Source organism: Ailuropoda melanoleuca, chromosome 11 (genome assembly GCF_002007445.2).
Source record: "Ailuropoda melanoleuca isolate Jingjing chromosome 11, ASM200744v2, whole genome shotgun sequence".
NCBI classification, from domain to species: domain Eukaryota; kingdom Metazoa; phylum Chordata; class Mammalia; order Carnivora; family Ursidae; genus Ailuropoda; species Ailuropoda melanoleuca.
Window position 1 is genome coordinate 40,172,105 of NC_048228.1, and position 19,150 is coordinate 40,191,254.

Below are 19,150 nucleotides of genomic sequence, written 5' to 3' on the forward strand. Positions count from 1 at the left end.
TTTCTCTATTGGATGAAAAGTGTGGCAGGGGTCTCTAGTAGAATAGTCATACCTAAAACCTACTTGTTTTGCATTAAAAAACAACACTACAGTATAAAGAGAAAATGGGGATTTTCTCCCCATACCTAGTATCGTAGGTGGCATTTAGTAAACCTAGTATATATATTTGTTGAATGAATGCAGGGACTCTTGATTTAGTTAAGGGATTAAGATATAAACATCTCAAAGTTAAATCGGAGACGGTGGTTCTGGAGGCATATAAGAAGCGGTAAGTGATAAATTGCCAATGAATGGAAGTGAGAATAAGCTCAAAGTAGGGAGAGACCACTGTAGGCTGTAGTGGTCAAGGAAGACTTCATAAATAAGGTTAGTCTTAGAAAATCTTTGCTTTAAAAGCATTTTGGGGGACACCTGGGTGGCTCAGTCGTTAAGCGTCTGCCTTCGGCTCAGGGCATGATCCCAGTGTTCTGGGATCGAGCCCCACATCAGGGTCCTCTGCTGGAAGCCTGCTTCTTCCTCTCCCACTCCCCCTGCTTGTGTTCCCTCTCTCGCTGGCTGTCTCTATCTCTGTCAAATAAATAAATAAATAAAATCTTAAAAAAAATTAAAAAAATAAAATATTTTGGATTTGAAGGTGTAAAAGTGGGGAATGGCATGAAACGCAAGAGTATGACCAAAGGAATGTAAGTGGGAAAATAAGAGGCATGATTTTGAGTGCATGTTGACCCTCTAGCATGGCGGCCTTGCTGTCTTAGAAAAGGAGAGGAGGGATGGGCCTCTGAACACCAGGTTGTGATGGTCGTGCTTTTCAGGCTCAGGAGTTTGGACGGGATTCTTTTAGTAAAGAGAAGAACAAATGGTTTTTCAACAGGCAATGGTATAAAGAAAGACTTTGGTGATTCTAGAATAAAGATAATACTGGGGACAAGGTGTAGAATGGTTTGGGTTGGATTAGAGGAGTGAGTGTCGTTGACAGAGAATAGTTAGAAAACAGATATAAGGTAATGAGGGGCTAAGCCATGGTAAGGTCAGAGGTTATGGAAAGAGACAGATTCCTTCAACATTGTAAAGGAAGAAGTAATGGACCTGGTGACCACATACAAAGGAAGGATGAGAGTACCTTTATGAAAGGGGAAGACAAGGGTAAATTTTCAGAAAGAAGTACACATCTGTAGGTTGTTTATATTTTTAGTTTAGTTTTGCTGTTGTTTTTACCAGGTGAATTGGAATCTGTATCTGTATCAGAAGGTAGTGTGGAGAAAGGTTTACTTTCTCAAGAGAGAAAAGAACCTTTGCACTCCAAGTGTAACTGGAATGCATTACTCCTAGGGGTTTAACTCTTAGGTATTTTTGATATTAGAATCTTGGCTTTTCAAATAAATCCGATAAGAGTTAAGCAACACATACGTAAGAGAGATAATGTATATACTGGTGAGCTGAAATGCTGCAGTCTGCTGGGCTCTTTGGAAGACTTTTCAACCATTTTGTAGAGAAGAGCCCAAGACACAAACAGGTTGTGCTTCAGGAAAGAGGACAGGAAGTCAAGTTCTCTGCCAGTGCAATTGAAGGAACAACTACAGGAAATTTTTTTTTTTGGCATGTTTTTTTATGTGTCACTGCTGGTAAATATGGTTCAGGAAAGGATGAACAACTCCTGGCCAAGGAGGAAGCAGCTTTAAAGAAAGCAAAGCCAAAACAAAGAATTGGCAGTACTCTTCAGAGACTGGGTAGTATTGTTCAAGCCAGCCTGGCCTTCCTGTTTCGTGGGATTCTCAAACATTTTTTTGTTTTTAACTGACAAATATTGTAGCAATTTAGGACCTGGATTTCATGTGTATTTCCATGCAGAACCGACCACTCTAATTTGGAAACCAAGTACTCCTATTAGCATCCTAATCCTCACAGCCAATGCCTCTAGAACAATGAAATGAATCCCTCTCCGATGGAGAGAATAATGAATCCCCTTTCACCGGAAGCAACCAGAGTCCTTTATTCCTTCAAAGCACTTTCAACTATCCCCCTTTAATTGTAGGCAACAGAACAAGTAAAATGGAGCTATCTTGCTCAGCCATGTGAGGACAAATGATCCAGAACCTAAAATATACTGAAGATGTGCAACACTTTCATACACATGGACCCATGTGGCAACTGTGGGTGACCAAGTTTATGCCCAGGCTATTGACTGTTGAACATCCATAGCAAAATTATTCTGTGTCCAAATACAATGCTAAGCAAATATAGTCAATTTTATATACCCGTTATTCTTGTAGCAGGGGAATGCTTTGCTTAAATTCTTTGGGGGTGGGTAGTGGTTATGTTTGTTCTTTTATTTTTATTTCTTTAAAGATTTTATTTATTTATTTGAGAGAGAGAGAGAAACAGGGAGAGTGAGAGAGAGAGAGCACGAGTGGAGTGAGGGGCAGAGGGAGAAGCAGACTCCTCACTGAGCAGGGAGCCTGATGCAGGGCTCAATGTGGGGATCCATGCAGGGCTGGATCCTGGGACTTCTGATCGTGACCTGAGCCAAAGGCAGACGCTTAACTGACTGAGCCACCCAGGTGCCCCAATGTTGGCTCTTTCAGAAGAAACAAAATTCTTTCCTACTTTTGAAGAGAAGAAAACTAGGGAAATAGAGAAGAGGAAAGAGAAGATTTGCAAAGTGATTAGAATAAAACAATTGTATTTAAAGGGTTTGGAATGAAACCTCTTTCAGGTTTGGAACTAAAATACCTTTAGTGTAGCTGCTGTTTTAATACTTTCTAGTGTGAAAATAGAGAATAAGTATCTTAGGGTAATCTGTGAAAATTAACCTTGTGCCAATGGGATCAAATTATACCATCAATAACATTTAGCTGTTCTTCTTTCTCAAGTTTAAAGAAAACCTAGTTTCTTAGGTGTAGCTCTCAAGTTATTTTGGAGCTCCAATTTTGAAAGACTCTAAACCACTTTGAAGCAATAGTCCTATAATTTGTTAACTACAACCTTCTTTGGGAGATGGCCATGCTTGTCAGTTAGCTTCAGCCCCGGATCATTGAATCGAGTCGCTAGAAGCCAGTTCTCATTAACAGTTTACAAAACCTAAAAGAGCAGGAGAATACCCCCTTTCTCTAGTCTTTCCCTCAGCAGTTTTATCTCTTCATCGTCTATTCAATTCCATCCCTCATTCTGTTCTCACCTCTCTAGTTCCTGAGTAATCTGCTATACAGATTAGTATTTTCATTGGTTGTAGATGGAATCTCATTTTATTGGTGCTTTGCTGAACACTAAACAGTTTCATTAAAATGACATTTAAATGGACTTTAATTTGGGTGGGAGTGAAAGAGAAAAGGGAAACTAAGGGGGGTTTTATGCTATTAAACAATTGAAACAAACAATTCTACAAGTATAATCTCTTAAATTTATTGTGGGGGCATTAATGGACATTTTCCATTTAGTAGCATGTTGGGGCCACCCCATGGAATATTGCAGCTGATAAGACCCTTTGAAATAAACATGATAGTACTGCACCTATATTCATGCTGTGATCTTAGCTTCTAAAATCTCTTTTCGGGGCACCTGGGTGGCTCAGTCAGTTAAGCGTCTGCCTTTGGCTCAGGTCATGATCTCGGGATCCTGGGATGCAGCCTCGTCCTGAGACTCCCTGCTCAGTGGGGAGTCTGCTTCTCCCTCTCCCTGTGAGCCTCCCCCCTGTTCATGCTTGTTCTCTCTGTCTCTCTCTCAAATAGATAAATAAAATCTCTTTAAAAATTTTCTTTTCAAATTTTGCTGAGTTTTAAGTAGCCTGTGGAACTTTAAAAAACCCCAAAGTCCAGGCCAAACACATGTCATTAAACCAGAATCTCTTCCAGGAGATTCCAAGGTGCAGAGGGGTTGAGAACTCAATTATTAATGTGCACATAAATCACCTGAGGATCTTTTTTTTTTTTTTTTAATTTTTATTTACTGGGGCGCCTGGGTGGCTCATTCATTAAGCGTCTGCCTTCGGCTCAGGTTGTGATCCCAGAGTCCTGGGATTGAGCCCCTCATCGGGCTCCCTGCTCAGTGGGAAGTCTGCTTCTCCCTCTCCCAGTCCCCCTGGTTGTGTTCCCTCTCTCGCCGTGTCTCTCTCTGTCAAATAAATAAAATCTTTAAAAAAAAAGAAAAGAAAAGAAAAGAAAGCTCAGAATAAAAAGATTTTATTTATTTATTTGAGAGAGAGAGAATGAGAGAGAAAGCACAAGAGGGGGAGGGTCAGAGGGAGAAGCAGACTCCCTGCTGAGCAGGGAGCCCCATGCGATGCGTCACTTGTTGCTGGGACTCCAGGATCATGGCTTGAGCTGAAGGTAGTCGCTTAACTAACTGAGCCACCCAGGTGCCCCACCTGAGGATCTTGATAAAAATGCATATTGTAACTCTGTAGATCTAGGGTAGAGCACAGGAGTCTGCATTTCTAACCAGCTTCCCAGGTGACACCCGTGCTGCTTCCTCTCTGGCTCCTCAGCAGCAAGGGAGAGATTAGACAGATGGTCCAGATCAAATGTGGGTCCAGATCACAATCACCTGAGGAATTTGTTAAAACAGCAAAGGCCTAGACCTCTTCCTGCTTCAAAGAAGCTGGATCTCTGTGATTCTTGTTAGTTTCTAGATGATTCTGATGCAGGTCAAGACCCAAGAACCGCTGGTCTAGATTGCTGTCTGATCACTGCCGTGCCTATCCTAACTTTGTTGTTGCCTCTCTTGTTTCCTTTTCTGTACCTTCTGAAATCCTAGAATATAAGTACCGGAAGAAATTTGAACATCTAAAATAACAGGTTTTAATGTAGTCTAACATTAGGTATACAAAATACATTACTCAATTTGAAAAAAAAGAACAGGTCATATGGCAGATATGTCCTGCCAAACAACCCTGTCCAAAGAGATTTGACATTTTATTTGCAAAACCTCATTTTGACTCATGGAATGCAATAATCTTTATCTCCCTCAATTTTCAGTCTTATATCTCCTCAACTTGAAGCTCCATCTTATATATATAGTGTTTCTGCATATTTTAAGGATGACTACCTAAAACTATAACAGTATCACCAAATAGCCTTATTTAATTAAGTATATCAAAAGAGGTGATCTGGTCTATAGATTGTATTTTGTCATAATATGCTATTTTCTACCATATCTTAGGGTCCATACTTGTGATATATTAAGAAAATCTGTACATTTTTCTCCCTAGCAGACAGATATGACATCTCCTGGCATGGTGGACTTCATAAAATATTGTGTTGATTTTTTTGTTCTTTTAATATTAATAATAGCTCACATTTATTGTGTACTTACTAACTGCCAGGTGCTTTTCTAAACACTTTATGTGGTTTAACTCATGTTGGCCTCCCGGCAGCCTCAGAGATGGGTGTCCTTTTTTGACAGATGGGGACACCCAGAAGTTGGCCAAGGTAACAAACTATGATAGAGAAGGACTGGGAGCTGAAGCCTGGCAGTCTTGCTGCATAATTTCTGTGTCATACTCCTTTCAGTGTTTTTGTTTACCTGCACATGTCTCTTCATTAGCTGCTTGTATGTCTTTCTCTTTGAATAGGCTTTATTTCTTTGGAGCAGTTTTAGATTCACAGCAAAGTGGGACATAGAGTGCAGAGAGTTCCCACATAACCCCTGCCCCCACATGTGCACAGCCTCCCACACCAGCGATATACCCATCCAGAGTGGTACATTTCTTACCAGTGATGAACATACCTTGATAGCATTATCACTTATCATCCAAAGTCCTTAGTTTATATTAGGGCTCACTCTTGGTGTTGAAAGTTCTATGGATTTTGACAAATGTACAATGACATGTATCTACCATTATAGTACCATACAGAATAGTTTCACTGCCCTAAGAATCCTCTATATCTGAACTATTACCCTCCCTCTCCCCTCCCTCTGGCAATCACTAATTTAACTGTCTGCACAGTTTTGCCTTTTCCTGAATGTCATATAGTTGGAATCATACAGTATGTAGGCTTTCCAGATTGACTTATTTAACCTGGTAACAGGCATTTAAGTTTCCTCCACATCTTTTCATGGCTTGATAGCTCATTTCTTTTTAGTGCTAAAAAATATGCCATTGTCCAGATGTATCACAGTTTACTTATCCATTCACCTACTGAAGGACATCTTGGTGAGGCTTCTAAGTTTAGGCATTGTGAATAGAGCTGTGTTCAGATGTTTGTGAGAATATACGTTTTCAGCTCATTTAGGTAAATGTCAGGGAACATGATTACTAGACCTGTGGAAGAGTACGTTTAGTTTTGTAAGAAACTGCCAAACTGTCTTTCAAAGTGGTTATGCCAATTTTCATTCCCACCAGCAATGAATGAGAGCATTTGGTGTCATCTGTATTTTAGATTCTGGCCTAATAAGTGTGTAGTGCTGTCTTATTCTTGTTTTAATTTGCAATTACATAAAGACATATGATGCGGACCATCTTTTCATATGCTTATTTGCCATCTTCATATCTTCTTTCGTGAGGTATCAAGGTCTTTGGCCCATTTTTTAATTGGTCTGTTTGTTTTCTTACTGTTGAGTTTTAGGAGTTGAAAAGGAATGATAAAAGGGGACACCCTTGCCTAGTTCCTGATCCTAGTGAGAAAGCTTCTAGTTTCTCATGATTAAGTATAAGATTAGCTGTAGACTTTTTGTGGATTTTTTTAAATCAAGTTGAGGGAGTTCTGAGTTCTATATTCCTAGGTTGCTGAGAGTTTGTAATCATGAATGGGTGTTGGATTTTGTCAAAAGCTTTTTGTGTCTCTATTGATGTGATCATGTGACTTTTCCTCTTTAGCTTGTGGATATGATAGATGATATCCGAATTTTATAATTCTTTTTATACACTGTTGGATTCAGTTAATATTTTATTGAAGATTTTTGCATCTATATTCATGAGAGATATTGGTCTTTTTTTTCTTGTTTTGTCTTTTCTTGTAATGTTTTCTTGTAATGTCTTTGTCTGGTTTTGGTAATATGGTAATGTTGGCCTTATAGACTGAGTTAGGAAGCACAGTTGACCCTTGAACAGCATGGCCAAGGGGTGCCAACTCTCTGCACCATTGAAAATCTGCATATAACTTTTGATTCCTTAAAAACTTAACTACTTTTAGCCTATTGTTGACTGGAATCCTTACTGATAACATTTTATACTGTATTCTTACAGTAAATAAGCTAGAGAAGAAAATGTTATTAAGAAAATCATGAGGAAGAAAAAATACAATTATTGTACTGTAGTTGTTGAAAAATATCCATATACAAGTAGACCCCTGCAGTTCAAGCCCATGTTGTTCAAGGCTCAACTCTATTCTCTTGGCTTCTGTCTTTTGAAAGAGATTGTAAGGAATGGGTATAATTTCTTCCTTAAATGTTTAGTGGAATTACCCAGTGAACCCATCTGGGCCTGGTGCTTTCTGATTTGGAAAGTTATTAGTTATTGATTTAATGTCTCTAAAGATACAGGCCTATTCAGATTGTCTCTTTCTTCCTGTGTGAGTTTTGGAAGATTGTGTCTTTCAAGGAATTGTTACATTTCATCTAGATTATCAAATTGGGGGCATAGAGTTGTTTATGGTATCTTTTCTTGTTTACTTAATGTCCATGGGTTCTGTAGTAATGTTCACACTTTCCTTTCTGATATATTAATATCAGTATTAACACTGTGTCATTTCTCTTTATTTTCATTTCTTAGTTAACTTATCTAGAGGCTTATCAACTCTGTTGTTCTTTTAAAAGAACCAGCTTTTTGTCCTTCATTAATTTTCTCTGTCAATTTCCTGTTTTCAATTTCATTATTTGTGCTATAATTATTTCTCTTTTTTTGCTTACTTTACATTTAATTTTCTCTTCTTTTTCTAATTTCCTAAGGTTGAAACTCAAGCGACTGATTTTAGATCTTTTTTCTTTTTTAATATAGTCATTTAATGCTGGAAATTTTCAGCTAAGCATTGCTTTTGCTGCATTCCACATGTTTTTGTAAATTATATTTTCATTTTCATTTAGCTCAAAATGTTATTAAATTTCTCTTGAGATTTCATCTTTGACCCATGTGTAATTTGAAAGTGTATTTAATCTTCAAATATTTTGGGATTTTCCAGTTATCTGTATTAATTTCTAGTTTAAATCCATTATGATCTGAGAGCATACATTGTATGATTTTTTTTCTTGAAAAATTTTAAAGATGTGTTTTATGACCCAGAGTGTGGTCTATCTTGGTGTTTGTTCCATATGAGCCTGAGAAGAATGTGTAATCTGCTGTTGTTGGAAGAAGTAGTTTATAGATGTCAATTATAGTCAACACCTAGTTGACTGATGGTGCTGTTGAGGTCAACTATGTTCTTGCTTATTTTCTACCTGTTGGATATGTCCATTTCTAATGGAAGGGTATTATAGTCTCTAACTATAATTGCAGGTTCATCCATTTCTCCTTGCAGTTCTATCAGTTTTTGTCATGTATTTAATGCTCTGTTATTAGGTGTATACTCATTACAGACTGTTATGTCTTCTTGGAGAATTGACCCCTTTATCATTATTTAATGCCCCTCTTTATCCTGATAATTTTCCTTGCTTTGAATTCTGCTCTGTCTGAAATCAATACAGGTAATCCAATTTTCTTTTGATTAATGTTAGCATGGTTTATCTTTCTTTGTCCATTTATTTTTATTTATATTTATTTTTAAAAATATTTTATTTATTTATTTGAGAGAGAACGGGAGTGAGAGCACATGAGCAGGGGGGAGGGACAGAAAGAGAGGGAGAAGCAGACTCCATGCTAAGCAGGGAGCCCGATGCAGGACTCAGTCCCAGGATCCTGGGATCATGACCTGAGCTGAAGGCAGATACTCAACCTACTGAGCCACCCAGGTGCTCCTGTCTATTTATTTTTAATCTATATGTGTCTTTATATTTAAAATGGAGTTTTTTAGACACTGTGTAGTTCTTTTGACCCAGTGTGACTATTTTTGTCTTTTAATTATTGTATTTGGATCATTGATGTTTAAAATGATTATTGATATAATTGTTTTAATATATATCTTATTTGTTATTATTTGTTTTGTCTTTATTGCCTTGATTAAAAAAAAGATTTTATTTATTTGAGAGAGAGAGTGAATGAAAGAGAGAGCATGAGCAGGGGGAGGGGCAGAGGGAGAGGGAGAAGCAGGGTCTCCCCTGAGCAGGGAGCCCAACATGGGGCTCCATCCCAGGACCCTGGGATCACTGCCTGAGCCAAAGGCAAATGCTTAACTGACTGAGCCACCCAGATGCCCCATTGCCTTGTTCTTTGTTCCTGTTTTTGTCCTCCATCTTTTTTCTCCCATCATTTATGGCATTTATGGTTTTAATTGAGCATTTTATATGATTCTATTTTGTCTCCTTTGTTAGTATATAAATTATGTCTTTTTTTTTTTTTTACTTTTTTTAGTGGTTGTCTTCAAATTTCTGACCTATGTCAATTTCCTTTTCTCTAAATATAAATAACTTCTTTTAACATTTCTTGTAAGGAAGATAAACTGGCAACAAATTCCCTCAATGTTTGTTTGAGAAAATATTTCTTCTTCACTTGTAAAGGATGACTTTATAGGATACAGAATTCTAGGTTAATGTTTTGGGTTTTTTCTTCTCTCAATACTTTTTTTTTTTTAAGATTTTATTTATTTATTTGAGAGAGAGAGTGGGGGAGAGAGAGAAGGAACAGGAGGAGGGGCATAGGGAGAGGGAGAAGCAGAGTCCCCACTGAGCAGGGAGTCTGATGCAGGGGTCGATCCTGGGACTCTGGCATCATGAACTGAGCTGAAGGCAGACACTTCACTGATTGAGCCACCCAGGTGCCCCTCTCTCACTACTTTAAATATTTCACTCCACCTCTTTCTCATTTGCATGGTTTCAGAGAAGTTGGAATTTTTATCTTTGCTCCTCTATAGATAAGGCAGACAACCAACTGAGCCACCCAGGCACCCCATCAGGTTTACTTTTGTCATTAGAACACTTACCAAATTGGGGCATCTGGGTTTCAGCTTAGGTCATGATCTCAGGTTCATGGGATCAAGCCCTGCATGGGCTTTGTGCTCAGCATGGAGTCTGCTTGAGATTCTCTTCCTCTCTCTTTGCCCCTCCCCCTGCTCACACACACTCTCTCTCTAAAATAACTTAAATCTTCAAAAAAACCACACCACTTACTGTATTATCATAGTTGTTTTAAATTAATGATCTGGGGACACCTGGATGGCTCAGTCAGTTAAGCATCTGCCTTCGGCTCAGGTCATGATCCCAGGGCCTTAGGATCGAGTCCTGCATCCGGCTCCTTGCTCGGCAGGGAGCCTGCTTCTCCCTCTGCTGGTAGCTCTGCCTACTTGTGTGTACTTGCTCTCTCTCTCCCTCACAAATAAATAAATAAAATCTTAAAAGAAAATAAAGGGGCATCTGGGTGGTTCAGTCGTTAGGCGTCAGCCTTTGGCTTGGTTCATGTTCTGAGCGGGGAGCCTGCTTCTCTGTCTCCCACTCCCCCTGCTTGTGTTCCCTCTCTTGCTGTCTCTCTCTCTGTCCGATAAATAAATAAAATCTTTTAAAAAATAAAAAAGCTTTTTTAAAAAAAAAATAAATGAATGAATGAATGATCTGATAATTCCAACATCCATCTGAGCACAGAGCCTGATGTGGGGCTCCATCCCACGCTCCTGAGATCATGACCTGAGCTAAAACCAAGAGTCAGAGGCTTAACCAACTGTGCCACCCAAGCACCCCTGGGACATTCCTTTTTATGATTTAGATATTCAAGTATCCTAGGTGGGCACTTCCAAGTATGAGAGTAGAAAAAAGCTTAAGAGTTTGTCATCCAAGTAATGGAAAATGCTTGTGTGAGCTGTCTCCACCCATAATAGAGAAAAACCTCTTTAGGGACTGGACATTTCATACTGTTCTGATCCAATGTTAAAAGGTCCAATGTTATTATTAGTCTAATAATTGTGACTACTACTAATAAAAACACCATTTATGGGATGATTCTTTGTGCCAGGAACTATGCTAAACACTTAATCCTCACAAAATCTTCAGAGATAAAGATAATTATACTTTGGTAGATTGAGAAGGTTACATGATTTAATGAAGATCACCTACCCGCTTAAGAAAACCCTGAGACAGGATTCAAAAGCAGAGTGCTCTGAGCCCACCAGTATACTATATGGACACGCAACCATTCTTGGACTATTCTTTTAGTTTTATTTAAACCAAACCCTTTGTGTTAAACATATTCTTTATTCAGATAGGCTATTGTAAATAAAGTTATACACGATTCAGTTTTAGCTTTGGCCAGTTAATAAGGGTGATTGTGAAAAGTTTTCTATGAAATGTTATAACCTAGAATATATAAGCATGTAAAAGAACTGTAGAGAATATTGCAGTAAATGCTTACGCACCCACTGTGAGGATTCTTGTACATTAGCATCAGTCTTTTCTTTATAAAGAGATTCTTTTATTTAAAAAAAAAATTTTTTAGGGGCACCTGAGTGGCTCAGTCAGTTAAGCATCTGCCTTCGTCTCAGGTCATGATCCCAGGGTGCTGGGATCGAGCCCCGCATCGGGCTCCTTGCTCAGCAGGGAGCCTGCTTCTCCCTCTGCCTGCCACTCTCCCTACTTGTGCTCTCTCTCTGTCTCTGACAAATAAATAAAATCTTAAAAGACATTAAAATAAAAAAATTTAAAAAAATTTTTAATGATTATTTATTTTAGAGCGAGAGAAAGTGCACATGAGTTGGGGGGAGGGAGAGAGAGACTCCTCAAGCAGATCCGCCGCCAAGTGTGAAGCCCGACCTGGGGCTTGATCCCAGAACCACACGATCGTGACCTGAGCTGAAACCAAGAGTTGGCCGCCTAACCTACTAAGCCACCTGGCTGCCCCAGAGATTCTTTTAAAATATAAACCAATCAGGTCTCTTTGTTTCTTGAAACCCTCTGATGTCTTTCCACATCTAAATACATCCTTGAAGTACCAATGAACCACTACAACCTACACAGTTTCGTACCATTTTCCCTCTAGTTATTGACACTCCAGCCACACTCACCTTGCTGTGCCTTGAAGGTGTCAAGTGTTCCCTGTCTCAGAGCCTTTGTACCTACTTCTCCCTCCATCTGCACCACTGTGATCTCAGTATACTCATAAGATTAAGTTTAGTGGAAAAACAGCGGCATAAACAACATAGACACTTATTCATCCCTTATGTTCAAGACATCTTGAAATAGGCATTCCAGAGATAGTATAAAGTCCACGTTTCCAAAGAACCCACGTTCCTTCTATCTGGTTGCTTTGCTATGTGTGGCTTCCATTGTCAGACTCATCTCCAGCCCAGTTCAGCCACAGGGATTCCGGTCATCATGTTTGAACTCTAGCCAATAGGAAGGAGGAAGACGGAAAGAACACTCTATATTTCTATGAAATGTTGGATAAAGGAGGAACTGGAAAACCTCATATTTTTTTAAAAGTTTTTTTGAAGTTAAACCTTGCTGTCTGAGAAGAATCCCATACCTTCATGGCAGCCTTACAGGGCAGTTACAAGGTTCTCTTTTATTTTTATTTTTATTTTTTTTAAAGATTTTATTTATTCGACAGAGATAGAGACAGCCAGCGAGAGAGGGAACACAAGCAGGGGGAGTGGGAGAGGAAGAAGCAGGCTCATAGTGGAAGAGCCTGATGTGGGGCTCGATCCCATAACGCCAGGATCACACCCTGAGCTGAAGGCAGACGCTTAACCGCTGTGCCACCCAGGCGCCCCACAAGGTTCTCTTTTAAACTGACCTTGTTTCTAATCACCCTTCTTGTAAAAATGTAGTTGAGCTTGATCTTTCTGTGCCATCTATGGCCCAGGAGTACTCAGATTTCTTTTGTTTTAGCAACAGAAGCCTTTTTAAAAATTAAAAATAAATGCTATAAATATTTTTATACAATCACTTGTATTAACTGGTCAAAGCTAAAATGGAATCATTTGTTAAGATTTTTATTTGTTTGTCAGAGAGAGAGAAAGAGAGGGCACCAGCAGGGGGAGCAGCAGGCAGAGAGAGAAGCAGGCTTCCCGCTGAGCAAGGAGCCCTGTGTGGGACTCGATCCCATGACCTGAGCGGAAAGCAGATGCTTAACTGCCTGAGCAACCCAGGCGTCCCTAAAACTGAATCATTTATAGTTTTATAATAACCTATCAGAACAATGAATGTGTTTAACACAAATAGGTCTAAATAGAAACTAAACAACAAATAGTCCAAGAATTGTTGAGAGTCCATATAATATTTATAAAATAAACTCCAATATATACAAAATATATTTATTGTTTTTTATGTATTAAAATTTATAGCATTCACTTATGAAGTTAGTCAATGAAAACAGTATTTTGGATGAGCACAAAAATGTGAAAAAGGTTATTATAGTTGTGGAAAGCCTCTGAAATAAAGCTATTTTTGCATTTGTTTTGGTTGTACGGTATTGAGAAAAATATGATTTACAGACTAGTCGTCAGAAATGGTTTCAGGTTTTTGCATCTTAATGATTTTATGATTTTTCTTTGGTTAAACAGAGATGACAAGAGAGGGTGTATTCTGAAATACACATAAACATCCACAAGTTAGCACGCAGGCATCCAACATGTTAAACTTTGGTGGATAGTGCATGAAAGAGCACTGCATATTTTGTACAATTTCTTAAATGTTTTGAATAAATAAGGAAATACTTCTCCCTATATTTAGGATAAACACATTTTGTTTATTGGTTTTTTAAAAAACTGCTTTGTTGAAATTTTGATGCCATAAATTTTAAGTGTATAATCAAATGAATTTAGTAAATTTATGGACTTGTGTAAGCATTACTAATCCAGTTTTAGAACCTTCCTACCGCCTCAAAAACCTAGCTGCAAATCTACGCTTCCTGGTGCCAGTTACACCCCCTGTACCCCCTTCCCTTATTTCTTGACCTTCCAGTGAGAAGGGTAGTTGGTCTCCAGGAAGCTGATGTGTTAGTGTCTGTGTAAAAATATCCATGGTCTGTGTTCCTATGAAAAGTGTCCAAGATAGGGACGCCTGGGTGGCTCAGTTGGTTAAGTGTCTGCCTTTGGCTCAGGTCATGATCCCAGGGTCCTGGGATTGAGTCCAACATTGGGCTCCTTGCTCCGCGGGGAGTCTGCTTCTCCCTGGCCCTCTGCCACTCCCCCCTGCTGTGCACACTCTCTTTCACACAAATAAATAAATAAAATCATTTAAAAAAATATCCAATATAGCTTTAGAACTTGTAGTGAAAGGTAAAAGCTAAAAGTGATTTTGTCATTGCAAGGCCTGTGAGCAAATTCATTTTATGTGCTGTGTAATAATGTATAATTGGTATTGAAGCGTGTTACATGTTGAACTGGAATGTTCCTATGGTATCAGGATAATTCTGATGTCCAGCGTTTTCACCATCTAATGATATCTTATTGATTGGCAAGTTGCAGAAGACATTCTCTGTGGCCTTTGATGCTTACCAGAAGGGAGACTTACAATCCCAACAAAATTGAGGACATACTTGCCAGTTATGATACTGAAACTTCTGTTAGTGGTTTCACACACAGAATCCCATGTGTAGTCAAAGAATGATTGCTGTCTTGCAAGAACTCTAGTAGTGTTTGTTTCTGAGGCAACACTTGTTGCTCCCATAAAACTGCTGGAAAAGTTGGCCTATTTGTCCCTCAGTGAAAGAGGCAAAGCTACCCAGGACTTTTGGCAGATTGACTCCATGGGATTTAAAATTCCCTTTTTGTGGAGCTGTTAAGGTGACAAAGCTCTTTCAAAAAAACACAGGTGACACCTGTCTGGTACGCTGACTAAGCAAGTATGGAAAAGGCGCTAGGGAAGAGTAGTAGACCTTATTCATAAGGTGTTTGGTGACAATGGGCAGCTTGTTATATTGAAATGTACCATGGCCTACTAGTATAATATGTTGGAAAGAAGTCATATAAAGGATAGGTTTGGGCAAAAGCCCGGTGATGTTATAGAAGCTTCTTCCTCAATTGGCAAATGAGGAAGCCGTGCCGTTTGTCTGGGAGGGCCAGGAATGGAGATCACATAGTTCTCCATGACTGACCCCATGGTGCAAGACCATATTGCTGAAACAGGGGGACCAAGAGGAAAGACCCCCCTTGCTGAGATCTGTGCAGTGTGGACTGCTGTTCACCTGTGTTCAGTACCACCTCCTGCCCAGACCTTATTCCTTTCAGGAACAAACAGGCCTTGATTCTTAAAGTGCCCCTGCTTTGTTGCTGACCCAGCCATAAGCTCTATTCCTTGCTTGTACCCCAGCCTCTCACACCCCCACCCCCACCCCCCAGGGCCTTAGCCTGCATGGAGGGCCTCAGGGCAGGGGGCCAGCCTGAGCTTGGGAGTCTGAGGCTGTGTGCTCAACTCTGGTTCCGATCTCTGAGACTTGCAGGCTGGTGCACTCTGGCACAGCCCTGATGAGGCCAAACAGCCCTGGGCGAGCCCATAACATCAGCTTTGCATGATGGGCTGCAAGGCAGATCCTTGATTCCCAGGCCTACGGGCCCCTTGCACACTGTCAAGCTTTGTGCCCTCCCCACCTCCCTTTGGCCTTCTCACTAAGCACCTTTCCATGCTGCCATTCAGATGGAGGAAGACCTGGAAACTTCAAAGCCATGTGAGCCACCCCCACCGCTGCACCTGTAAGCACTGGGAGCACCCCTCCTCCCTGCCTCCCCTCCCGCCCCCCCCCACCACAGGGCCGGGGTAATGCTGATGACATGCATCATCACAGGCTCGACTAAGACCCCTACCACCCAGGTCACTTCGGGAAAATTGTTATGTGGCATTACCACTTAAAGAGGACCCAGAGCTTCTGCCCAATTGTTGACCTTGATAAACAATGGATATTGGTTAGTGAGCAGGCCTAAGTACGGAAATGCTGCCCAAAACAAGATGGGAGCTGCTGCTATCATTGACGTGGTGCAATCAGGCTACTGCAAAGTTCTGGAGAAAGGGAAGCTCCCAAAGCAGGAGAGCCAAATTCTTCAGCAGAAGAGCTGAAATGATTAAGGATATGTGTGGGGGAGCTTGAAGGGGAGCAGGTGGTGTGTCTGGTAGCTTGAAGCCACATGGAGGGAGGTTCTTAATGTAAACAAATGCTAAAAAAAAAAAAAAAAGAATGAATGGGCCTAGGACAGGGGTTCGCACCCCTTCTCTAGCTGGCACTGATCACAGTGTGTTGGGAACTTGATGGCACTTCAAGTTGTCAAAACTGTCAGTTCCTTTTTTTTTTTTTTTAAAGATTTCATGTATTTATTTGACAGAGAGAGACAGCCAGCAAGAGAGGGAACACAGGCAGGGGGAGTGGGAGAGGAAGAAGCAGGCTCCCAGCGGAGGAGGAGCCTGATGTGGGGCTCGATCCCAGAATGCTGGGATCACGCCCTGAGCCGAAGGCAGACGCATAACAACTGTGCCACCCAGGCGCCCCAAAACTGTCAGTTCTTGGTGACAATGGGGCACAAATTACCGTGGTTCCTAGAGTCTCCTGTTGGCATAGTCAAAATCTACTTTGGAGGTGGAAATGATGAGGGAACAGAAGGCAAGCCGAGGACAAAGCAGAAGCTGACACGCCACAATCTCCCCCCGCCTTGGGATATATGTGACATTCCTCAGGCACTCCTGGCTGCCCTAAAGGAAAAACAAATAGTTAACTTATAGAGATCACAATCCTGCAAGACTTGAGTCTCCCTCAGTTTACTTACAAAAGCCTTAGCAATAGCTTCCAGAAGGGAATGTAAATACAATTAAATGTCTTTATAACCTGCAGCCCATCACAGATACTTGAAGCAGGCAGAGTGTAATATTCCTCCAGGAAGTTCCCAACTATCTTAATATTAATGCCTTACTAGAGGGGTAAACAACCTTAACTTGGCAATGGCAAGGCCTTCCATATCCTGTGAATCTTCCTTAACATACGAAAGTTCTTTCTCGAAACCTCCCTGTTTCCATACCTCCCCCAACCCCATAGTATATAATCAGCCACCCCTCACAACCCTGGCGCAGCAGCTCTTTCTGCCCACGGGTCCTGTCCCCGTGCTTTCATAAACCACCATTTTGCACCAAAGATGCCCCAAGAATTCTTTCTTGGTCGTCGGCTCCGGACTCCACCCCACTGAACCTCACCCGTATTTCAAAACCACATCAGAAACAAATCTCAAGTTGGACTATGGATTGATGTGAGTATAGAGCTGGGCATTTTTGAGCCAAGATACAGAAGATGTAACTGAGAACGCTGAATGCATTATAGGAAGTATATTTTTTAAAAATTCCTCAAGCTGATTTGCAGTCATTCCCCTTTCCCACCCCAAGCCCCAGACAACCTCTAACCTACTTTCTGACTTTATAGTTTTGCCTTCTCTAGACATTTTGCTAAATGGAATCCTACAATCTTTTATTTGCCTGCTGTCTTTCACTTAGAGTGTTTTTGAGGTTTATCTGTCTTATAGCATGAATCATTCATTTTTGTTCCTGAATAGTATTCTATTGTATGGATATATCAAATTTTGTTAATCTTCTTGCCAGTTGACAGGCATTCAGGTTGTTTCCAATTTTTGGCTATTGTGAATAATGCTACTCTAAACATTTGTTTACAACATTTGTGTGAATATATGTTATTATTTCTTTCACATAGATTGCTAAGAGTGAAGTCACCAGAGTTATATGGTAAATTTATGTTTCACTTTTTAAGAAACTGCCAAACTATCTTTCCAAAGGAATTGTACCATTTTACATTCCTACCAGCAATGTATGAGGATTCCCGTTTTTCCACATTGTCTCACTAACACTTGTGAATTGTGTCACAAGTGATTATAGCCATTTTAGTGGTATGAAGTGGCATCTCATTGTGACTTTAATTCATATTTCCGTAATGACTAATGATGTTGAACATCTCTTCATGTGCTTATTGATCATTCATATATTTTTGCTGAAATGTCCACGTAAATCTTCTGTCCATTTTAAAAACTAGGTTATTTTTTTGATACTGGGTTGTAAGTGTTATAAATTCTGGATACAAGTTGTTCTTCTATACTACACTTTTGAAAAAAAGGCATATGCAGTATTTACATTTTTGATTTCACTACAGAATGGAACAAAAAATGTATGAATGTTATTTATTTATTTGGGGGGAAAATATCTATGCAAGTTGTTTATCAGATATATGATTTGAAAATATTTTCTCTAAATGGCTAAACTGTCTTAAAAACAACATTTACATAAAAGGTTTGTGGAGTCCCTGAAGCCCCTCCTTGGTACCTAAGGTTATCAGACCACAATTTGAAACCCACTGCTAGTGAGTATGTCAGTGGCATTTAAACTCAGCAAGCTGAGTAACTCATCTCCAGCTGAATCACAGGGATTCGACAATTAACCAAAGGCCTTTCCAATTCTGTAAATGAACTCAATGACTTACTTGCAATGCGTGTATGCAAGGTTTTTTGGAGCACTGGAGGCATAGCTTAAACTGAGGATAAAAAAACCATCAGAAGTCATTGAGTTCAGGTAAGGCCAGAGAACAAAGAGAGAAAGTCATTATTTCCTGTAAGATTGGGGTTTTATTTGCTGGCTCATGATAAAGGAATTTAAACATCAAAGAGCAGTGAGGAAGAACTGAACTCTGTAGAAACCCGGCTTTAGTAATAGAAGTTCAACCTAAGGACTGTTGTTTTAAATTATAATAACAACAACAACAAAAAATACTCATGCTGTTAAGGGAATTGGATTGTGTTCAGTTCAACTTTGCACATTTCCCTCAAACCACCCACGGCTTCCTTTGCATTTATGATTTATATGCATTTCTTTTTGTGTACTGCATTAAACTTACTCTCATTTGTTCATTTAACAATGAATTTACTAAGAACCTATTATAAAGCTAGAAACTGGCCTTAAAATGTAATTCACACTCTTTTAAGGAAAATACTTAGATAAGCAGTTACAAAATCATGGACTAAGTACTAAAACATATTTGATAAGTACATATATTTTTAAGTATAAAAATAATACCATGAAACCAAAAATTGTTTCTTTGAAAAAATCAACAAAACTGACAGACCTTTAGCTACATTGACTAAGGACAAACAGAGAAGACTCA

At 39.7% G+C, this 19,150-nt stretch overlaps 1 protein-coding gene and 1 pseudogene across 1 annotated transcript in view; both read left to right on the top strand.

Moving 5' to 3' along the window:
* Nucleotides 1-19,150, top strand: part of ABCG2 (ATP binding cassette subfamily G member 2 (Junior blood group)) — a 127,584-nt gene that overhangs the window by 31,208 nt on the left and 77,226 nt on the right. The window lies entirely within an intron of this gene.
* LOC109490614 lies at nt 14,464-16,213 on the top strand (annotated as a pseudogene).